Source organism: Gobio gobio, assembly GCF_949357685.1.
Source record: "Gobio gobio genome assembly, chromosome: 13".
In the NCBI taxonomy this organism is placed as follows: Eukaryota; Metazoa; Chordata; class Actinopteri; order Cypriniformes; family Gobionidae; genus Gobio; species Gobio gobio.
In genome coordinates, this window is record NC_137106.1 from 4,971,237 (window position 1) to 4,980,250 (window position 9,014).

Here is a 9,014-nt window from a genome sequence, read left to right on the forward strand (position 1 = left end):
CACACACACACACACACACACACACACACACACACACACACACACACACACACACACAGCCGTGGATCATTCAGGGGCACTCACACACACATACACACACAAACACACACCGCCGTGGATCATCCAAGGAACGACACACACACACACACACACAGCCGTGGATCATCCAGGGACACACACACACACACACAGTCATGGATCATCCAACGACACACAGGATTGAGAATCAATGGTTCATAATCTTTTGAACGGGGCTATTTTAATAAATTCAGCTACGTTTTTGGCTTGTGGACTATATGTAAAAAAAATGAAAGTAAAATATCTTATTCAGGACAGCACTAAATAAAAAATAACATGCATTTTGTATGATTTCTTTTATTTAGTTAAAATTATTCAGATTTTCACAGATTCTGCAAGCGGCTCACACTTTTTCACTGTAAATCATAAGTGAAGATTGTTATGGCAGAATAATTTGCGCAGTGGAATCAGAGCTGGTAGAAGTTTTTTAATGCTTATTTCTATTTAACATTCATTTCAAAACCAAATGAACACAAAACACTTAGTGTCAGCAAAATATAAAAATCAGATCTTAGTCGCTTTAAACATGAAACCCTTCACATGTTCAGACCGTAATGGCGTCCGACTCATCCGGACTCTGAGATGCTGTGAAGATGAACATCCGTTTAAAACTAAACCTGCTCAACTAGCAAACACTTCCTTCAGCTGGCAAACATTCTCAGTCTTTAGTAAAAGAACTGAATCTGAAAAGACTGTAAACGTCCTTCATTTTTAATTAGATAAACCCAAACAGAAGGTTTTATTCCTGGTAACTTGTCAGATCATTCATACAAAATAAAGTGCTAATAAACTTACTTACAAAGCCCCATGACGTGTGCTTGCCCAGCGGTTTCTTTGACGTGTGTGTGAGTTCTGATGAAGAACACTGGGTTCGTCTGTTAGTGTGTTGTGTAGATCTCTAATGTTCCTGCTCTACATGCACACACTCAATGGGTTTGTTCCTCTAAACTTCATGAAGTTACACATTCAAGTTGTTTGTAGTGCTTTCAGACTAAAGTCCCACCAAAGATCCCACAAAAATAAAACATCCGACCTTTGGGTTTGGTGGCTCAGGTTAACTGAAGCATTAAAGCGTTAGTTCACCCACTAATGTAAACACGCCCATGATTTACTCACCCATAACCATCCTAGGTGTGTATGACATTCTTCTTTCAGACGAACACAATCAGAGTTAAAGTTCTGCTACTCCAAGCTTTATAATGGCAGTGAATGGTTGATCTGTTTTTGAAGTCCATAAAGAGCATCTGTCCGTCATATAACTGCTCCACACGGCTCCAGGGTTAATAAAGGCCTTCTGAAGCCAATCGATGCGTTTGTGTAGGAAAAATATCCATATTAAATGCTTATTTGATTATGTTGATTATGATTATGATAATGCTTATTCCATATTTAATGTTTTAATATTTAATTAATTAGATGCACTTTTATGATGGATAGATGCTCTTTTATGATGGATAGATGCACTTTTATGATGGACAGATGTTCTTTTATGATGGACAGATGCTCTTTTATGATGGACAGATGCTCTTTTATGATGGATAGATGCTCTTTTATGATGGACAGATGTTCTTTTATGATGGATAGATGCTCTTTTATGATGGATAGATGCACTTTTATGATGGACAGATGTTCTTTTATGATGGACAGATGCTCTTTTATGATGGACAGATGCTCTTTTATGATGGATAGATGCTCTTTTATGATGGACAGATGCTCTTTTATGATGGACAGATGTTCTTTTATGATGGATAGATGCTCTTTTATGATGGACAGATGTTCTTTTATGATGGACAGATGCTCTTTTATGATGGACAGATGCTCTTTTATGATGGACAGATGCTCTTTTATGATGGACAGATGCTCTTTTATGATGGATAGATGCTCTTTTATGATGGACAGATGCTCTTTTATGATGGATAGATGCTCTTTTATGATGGACAGATGCTCTTTTATGATGGACAGATGCTCTTTTATGATGGACAGATGCTCTTTTATGATGGATAGATGCACTTTTATGATGGATAGATGCACTTTTATGATGGATAGATGCTCTTTTATGATGGATAGATGCTCTTTTATGATGGATAGATGCACTTTTATGATGGATAGATGCACTTTTATGATGGATAGATGCACTTTTATGATGATAGATGCACTTTTATGATGGATAGATGCTCTTTTATGATGGATAGATGCTCTTTTATGATGGATAGATGCTCTTTTATGATGGACAGATGTTCTTTTATGATGGATAGATGCTCTTTTATGATGGACAGATGTTCTTTTATGATGGACAGATGCTCTTTTATGATGGACAGATGTTCTTTTATGATGGACAGATGCTCTTTTATGATGGATAGATGCTCTTTTATGATGGACAGATGCTCTTTTATGATGGATAGATGCTCTTTTATGATGGACAGATGCACTTTTATGATGGATAGATGCTCTTTTATGATGGACAGATGCTCTTTTATGATGGATAGATGCTCTTTTATGATGGACAGATGCTCTTTTATGATGGATAGATGCACTTTTATGATGGATAGATGCTCTTTTATGATGGATAGATGCTCTTTTATGATGGATAGATGCACTTTTATGATGGATAGATGCACTTTTATGATGGATAGATGCACTTTTATGATGGATAGATGCTCTTTTATGATGGACAGATGCTCTTTTATGATGGATAGATGCTCTTTTATGATGGACAGATGCTCTTTTATGATGGATAGATGCTCTTTTATGATGGACAGATGCTCTTTTATGATGGATAGATGCACTTTTATGATGGATAGATGCACTTTTATGATGGATAGATGCACTTTTATGATGGATAGATGCTCTTTTATGATGGATAGATGCACTTTTATGATGGATAGATGCACTTTTATGATGGATAGATGCTCTTTTATGATGGATAGATGCACTTTTATGATGGATAGATGCACTTTTATGATGGATAGATGCACTTTTATGATGGATAGATGCTCTTTTATGATGGATAGATGCACTTTTATGATGGATAGATGCACTTTTATGATGGATAGATGCACTTTTATGATGGATAGATGCTCTTTTATGATGGATAGATGCTCTTTTATGATGGACAGATGCTCTTTTATGATGGATAGATGCTCTTTTATGATGGACAGATGCTCTTTTATGATGGATAGATGCTCTTTTATGATGGACAGATGCTCTTTTATGATGGATAGATGCTCTTTTATGATGGATAGATGCTCTTTTATGATGGATAGATGCACTTTTATGATGGACAGATGCTCTTTTATGATGGATAGATGCACTTTTATGATGGACAGATGCTCTTTTATGATGGATAGATGCTCTTTTATGATGGACAGATGTTCTTTTATGATGGATAGATGCTCTTTTATGATGGACAGATGTTCTTTTATGATGATAGATGCTCTTTTATGATGGACAGATGTTCTTTTATGATGGATAGATGCTCTTTTATGATGGACAGATGTTCTTTTATGATGGACAGATGCTCTTTTATGATGGACAGATGCTCTTTTATGATGGATAGATGCTCTTTTATGATGGACAGATGCTCTTTTATGATGGATAGATGCTCTTTTATGATGGACAGATGCTCTTTTATGATGGATAGATGCTCTTTTATGATGGATAGATGCACTTTTATGATGGATAGATGCTTTTTTATGATGGATAGATGCACTTTTATGATGGATAGATGCTCTTTTATGATGGATAGATGCACTTTTATGATGGATAGATGCACTTTTATGATGGACAGATGCTCTTTTATGATGGACAGATGTTCTTTTATGATGAATAGATGCACTTTTATGATGGATAGATGCTCTTTTATGATGGATAGATGCTCTTTTATGATGGATAGATGCACTTTTATGATGGACAGATGCTCTTTTATGATGGACAGATGCTCTTTTATGATGGACAGATGCTCTTTTATGATGGATAGATGCTCTTTTATGATGGACAGATGCTCTTTTATGATGGATAGATGCTCTTTTATGATGGATAGATGCTCTTTTATGATGGACAGATGTTCTTTTATGATGGATAGATGCTCTTTTATGATGGATAGATGCACTTTTATGATGATAGATGCTCTTTTATGATGGACAGATGTTCTTTTATGATGGATAGATGCTCTTTTATGATGGATACATGCTCTTTTATGATGGACAGATGTTCTTTTATGATGGATAGATGCACTTTTATGATGATAGATGCTCTTTTATGATGGACAGATGCTCTTTTATGATGGACAGATGCACTTTTATGATGGATAGATGCTCTTTTATGATGGATAGATGCTCTTTTATGATGGATAGATGCACTTTTATGATGGACAGATGCACTTTTATGATGGATAGATGCACTTTTATGATGGACAGATGCTCTTTTATGATGGACAGATGCACTTTTATGATGGATAGATGCTCTTTTATGATGGACAGATGCTCTTTTATGATGGATAGATGCACTTTTATGATGGATAGATGCTCTTTTATGATGGACAGATGCTCTTTTATGATGGATAGATGCACTTTTATGATGGACAGATGCACTTTTATGATGGATAGATGCTCTTTTATGATGGATAGATGCACTTTTATGATGGATAGATGCACTTTTATGATGGATAGATGCTCTTTTATGATGGACAGATGCTCTTTTATGATGGACAGATGCTCTTTTATGATGGACAGATGCACTTTTATGATGGATAGATGCTCTTTTATGATGGATAGATGCACTTTTATGATGGATAGATGCTCTTTTATGATGGACAGATGCTCTTTTATGATGGACAGATGCACTTTTATGATGGATAGATGCTCTTTTATGATGGATAGATGCTCTTTTATGATGGACAGATGCTCTTTTATGATGGACAGATGCACTTTTATGATGGATAGATGCACTTTTATGATGGATAGATGCTCTTTTATGATGGACAGATGCACTTTTATGATGGATAGATGCTCTTTTATGATGGATAGATGCTCTTTTATGATGGACAGATGCTCTTTTATGATGGACAGATGCACTTTTATGATGGATAGATGCTCTTTTATGATGGATAGATGCTCTTTTATGATGGACAGATGCTCTTTTATGATGGATAGATGCACTTTTATGATGGACAGATGCACTTTTATGATGGATAGATGCACTTTTATGATGGACAGATGCTCTTTTATGATGGACAGATGCACTTTTATGATGGATAGATGCTCTTTTATGATGGATAGATGCTCTTTTATGATGGACAGATGTTCTTTTATGATGGATAGATGCACTTTTATGATGGATAGATGCTCTTTTATGATGGACAGATGTTCTTTTATGATGGATAGATGCACTTTTATGATGGATAGATGCTCTTTTATGATGGATAGATGCTCTTTTATGATGGACAGATGTTCTTTTATGATGGATATATGCTCTTTTATGATGGATAGATGCACTTTTATGATGATAGATGCTCTTTTATGATGGACAGATGTTCTTTTATGATGGACAGATGCACTTTTATGATGGACAGATGCTCTTTTATGATGGACAGATGCACTTTTATGATGGATAGATGCTCTTTTATGATGGATAGATGCACTTTTATGATGGATAGATGCTCTTTTATGATGGACAGATGCTCTTTTATGATGGATAGATGCTCTTTTATGATGGATAGATGCTCTTTTATGATGGATAGATGCTCTTTTATGATGGATAGATGCACTTTTATGATGGATAGATGCTCTTTTATGATGGACAGATGCACTTTTATGATGATAGATGCTCTTTTATGATGGACAGATGTTCTTTTATGATGGACAGATGCTCTTTTATGATGGACAGATGCTCTTTTATGATGGACAGATGCACTTTTATGATGGACAGATGCTCTTTTATGATGGACAGATGCACTTTTATGATGGATAGATGCTCTTTTATGATGGATAGATGCACTTTTATGATGGATAGATGCTCTTTTATGATGGATAGATGCACTTTTATGATGATAGATGCTCTTTTATGATGGACAGATGTTCTTTTATGATGGACAGATGCTCTTTTATGATGGACAGATGCTCTTTTATGATGGATAGATGCTCTTTTATGATGGATAGATGCTCTTTTATGATGGACAGATGTTCTTTTATGATGGATAGATGCACTTTTATGATGATAGATGCTCTTTTATGATGGACAGATGTTCTTTTATGATGGATAGATGCTCTTTTATGATGGATAGATGCACTTTTATGATGGATAGATGCTCTTTTATGATGGACAGATGCTCTTTTATGATGGATAGATGCTCTTTTATGATGGATAGATGCTCTTTTATGATGGACAGATGCTCTTTTATGATGGATAGATGCACTTTTATAGTGGATAGATGCTCTTTTATGATGGACAGATGCTCTTTTATGATGGACAGATGCTCTTTTATGATGGATAGATGCACTTTTATAGTGGATAGATGCTCTTTTATGATGGACAGATGTTCTTTTATGATGGATAGATGCACTTTTATGATGGATAGATGCTCTTTTATGATGGATAGATGCACTTTTATGATGGATAGATGCTCTTTTATGATGGATAGATGCACTTTTATGATGGATAGATGCTCTTTTATAATGGACAGATGCTCTTTTATGATGGATAGATGCTCTTTTATGATGGATAGATGCTCTTTTATGATGGACAGATGTTCTTTTATGATGGATAGATGCACTTTTATGATGGACAGATGTTCTTTTATGATGGATAGATGCTCTTTTATGATGGACAGATGTTCTTTTATGATGGATAGATGCTCTTTTATGATGGATAGATGCACTTTTATGATGGATAGATGCTCTTTTATGATGGACAGATGCTCTTTTATGATGGATAGATGCTCTTTTATGATGGATAGATGCTCTTTTATGATGGACAGATGCTCTTTTATGATGGATAGATGCTCTTTTATGATGGACAGATGCTCTTTTATGATGGATAGATGCTCTTTTATGATGGACAGATGCTCTTTTATGATGGATAGATGCACTTTTATGATGGACAGATGCTCTTTTATGATGGATAGATGCTCTTTTATGATGGATAGATGCTCTTTTATGATGGATAGATGCTCTTTTATGATGGATAGATGCTCTTTTATGATGGACAGATGCTCTTTTATGATGGATAGATGCTCTTTTATGATGGATAGATGCTCTTTTATGATGGATAGATGCTCTTTTATGATGGATAGATGCACTTTTATGATGGATAGATGCTCTTTTATGATGGACAGATGCTCTTTTATGATGGATAGATGCACTTTTATGATGGATAGATGCTCTTTTATGATGGACAGATGTTCTTTTATGATGGATAGATGCACTTTTATGATGGATAGATGCTCTTTTATGATGGATAGATGCTCTTTTATGATGGATGGATGCACTTTTATGATGGACAGATGCTCTTTTATGATGGATAGATGCTCTTTTATGATGGATAGATGCTCTTTTATGATGGATAGATGCACTTTTATGATGGATAGATGCGCTTTTATGATGGATAGATGCACTTTTATGATGGATAGATGCACTTTTATGATGGATAGATGCACTTTTATGATGGACAGATGCTCTTTTATGATGGATAGATGCTCTTTTATGATGGACAGATGTTCTTTTATGATGGATAGATGCTCTTTTATGATGGATACATGCTCTTTTATGATGGACAGATGTTCTTTTATGATGGATAGATGCACTTTTATGATGATAGATGCTCTTTTATGATGGACAGATGCACTTTTGTGATGGATAGATGCTCTTTTATGATGGATAGATGCTCTTTTATGATGGACAGATGCACTTTTGTGATGGATAGATGCTCTTTTATGATGGATAGATGCTCTTTTATGATGGATAGATGCACTTTTATGATGGACAGATGCACTTTTATGATGGATAGATGCACTTTTATGATGGACAGATGCTCTTTTATGATGGACAGATGCACTTTTATGATGGATAGATGCACTTTTATGATGGATAGATGCTCTTTTATGATGGATAGATGCTCTTTTATGATGGACAGATGTTCTTTTATGATGGATAGATGCTCTTTTATGATGGATAGATGCTCTTTTATGATGGATAGATGCTCTTTTATGATGGATAGATGCTCTTTTATGATGGATAGATGCACTTTTATGATGGATAGATGCTCTTTTATGATGGACAGATGTTCTTTTATGATGGACAGATGTTCTTTTATGATGGACAGATGCTCTTTTATGATGGACAGATGCTCTTTTATGATGGACAGATGCTCTTTTATGATGGACAGATGTTCTTTTATGATGGACAGATGTTCTTTTATGATGGATAGATGCTCTTTTATGATGGATAGATGCTCTTTTATGATGGATAGATGCTCTTTTATGATGGATAGATGCACTTTTATGATGGATAGATGCTCTTTTATGATGGACAGATGTTCTTTTATGATGGACAGATGCACTTTTATGATGGATAGATGCTCTTTTATGATGGATAGATGCTCTTTTATGATGGACAGATGTTCTTTTATGATGGATATATGCTCTTTTATGATGGATAGATGCACTTTTATGATGATAGATGCTCTTTTATGATGGACAGATGTTCTTTTATGATGGACAGATGCACTTTTATGATGGACAGATGCTCTTTTATGATGGACAGATGCACTTTTATGATGGATAGATGCTCTTTTATGATGGATAGATGCTCTTTTATGATGGATAGATGCACTTTTATGATGGATAGATGCTCTTTTATGATGGACAGATGCTCTTTTATGATGGATAGATGCTCTTTTATGATGGATAGATGCACTTTTATGATGGATAGATGCTCTTTTAT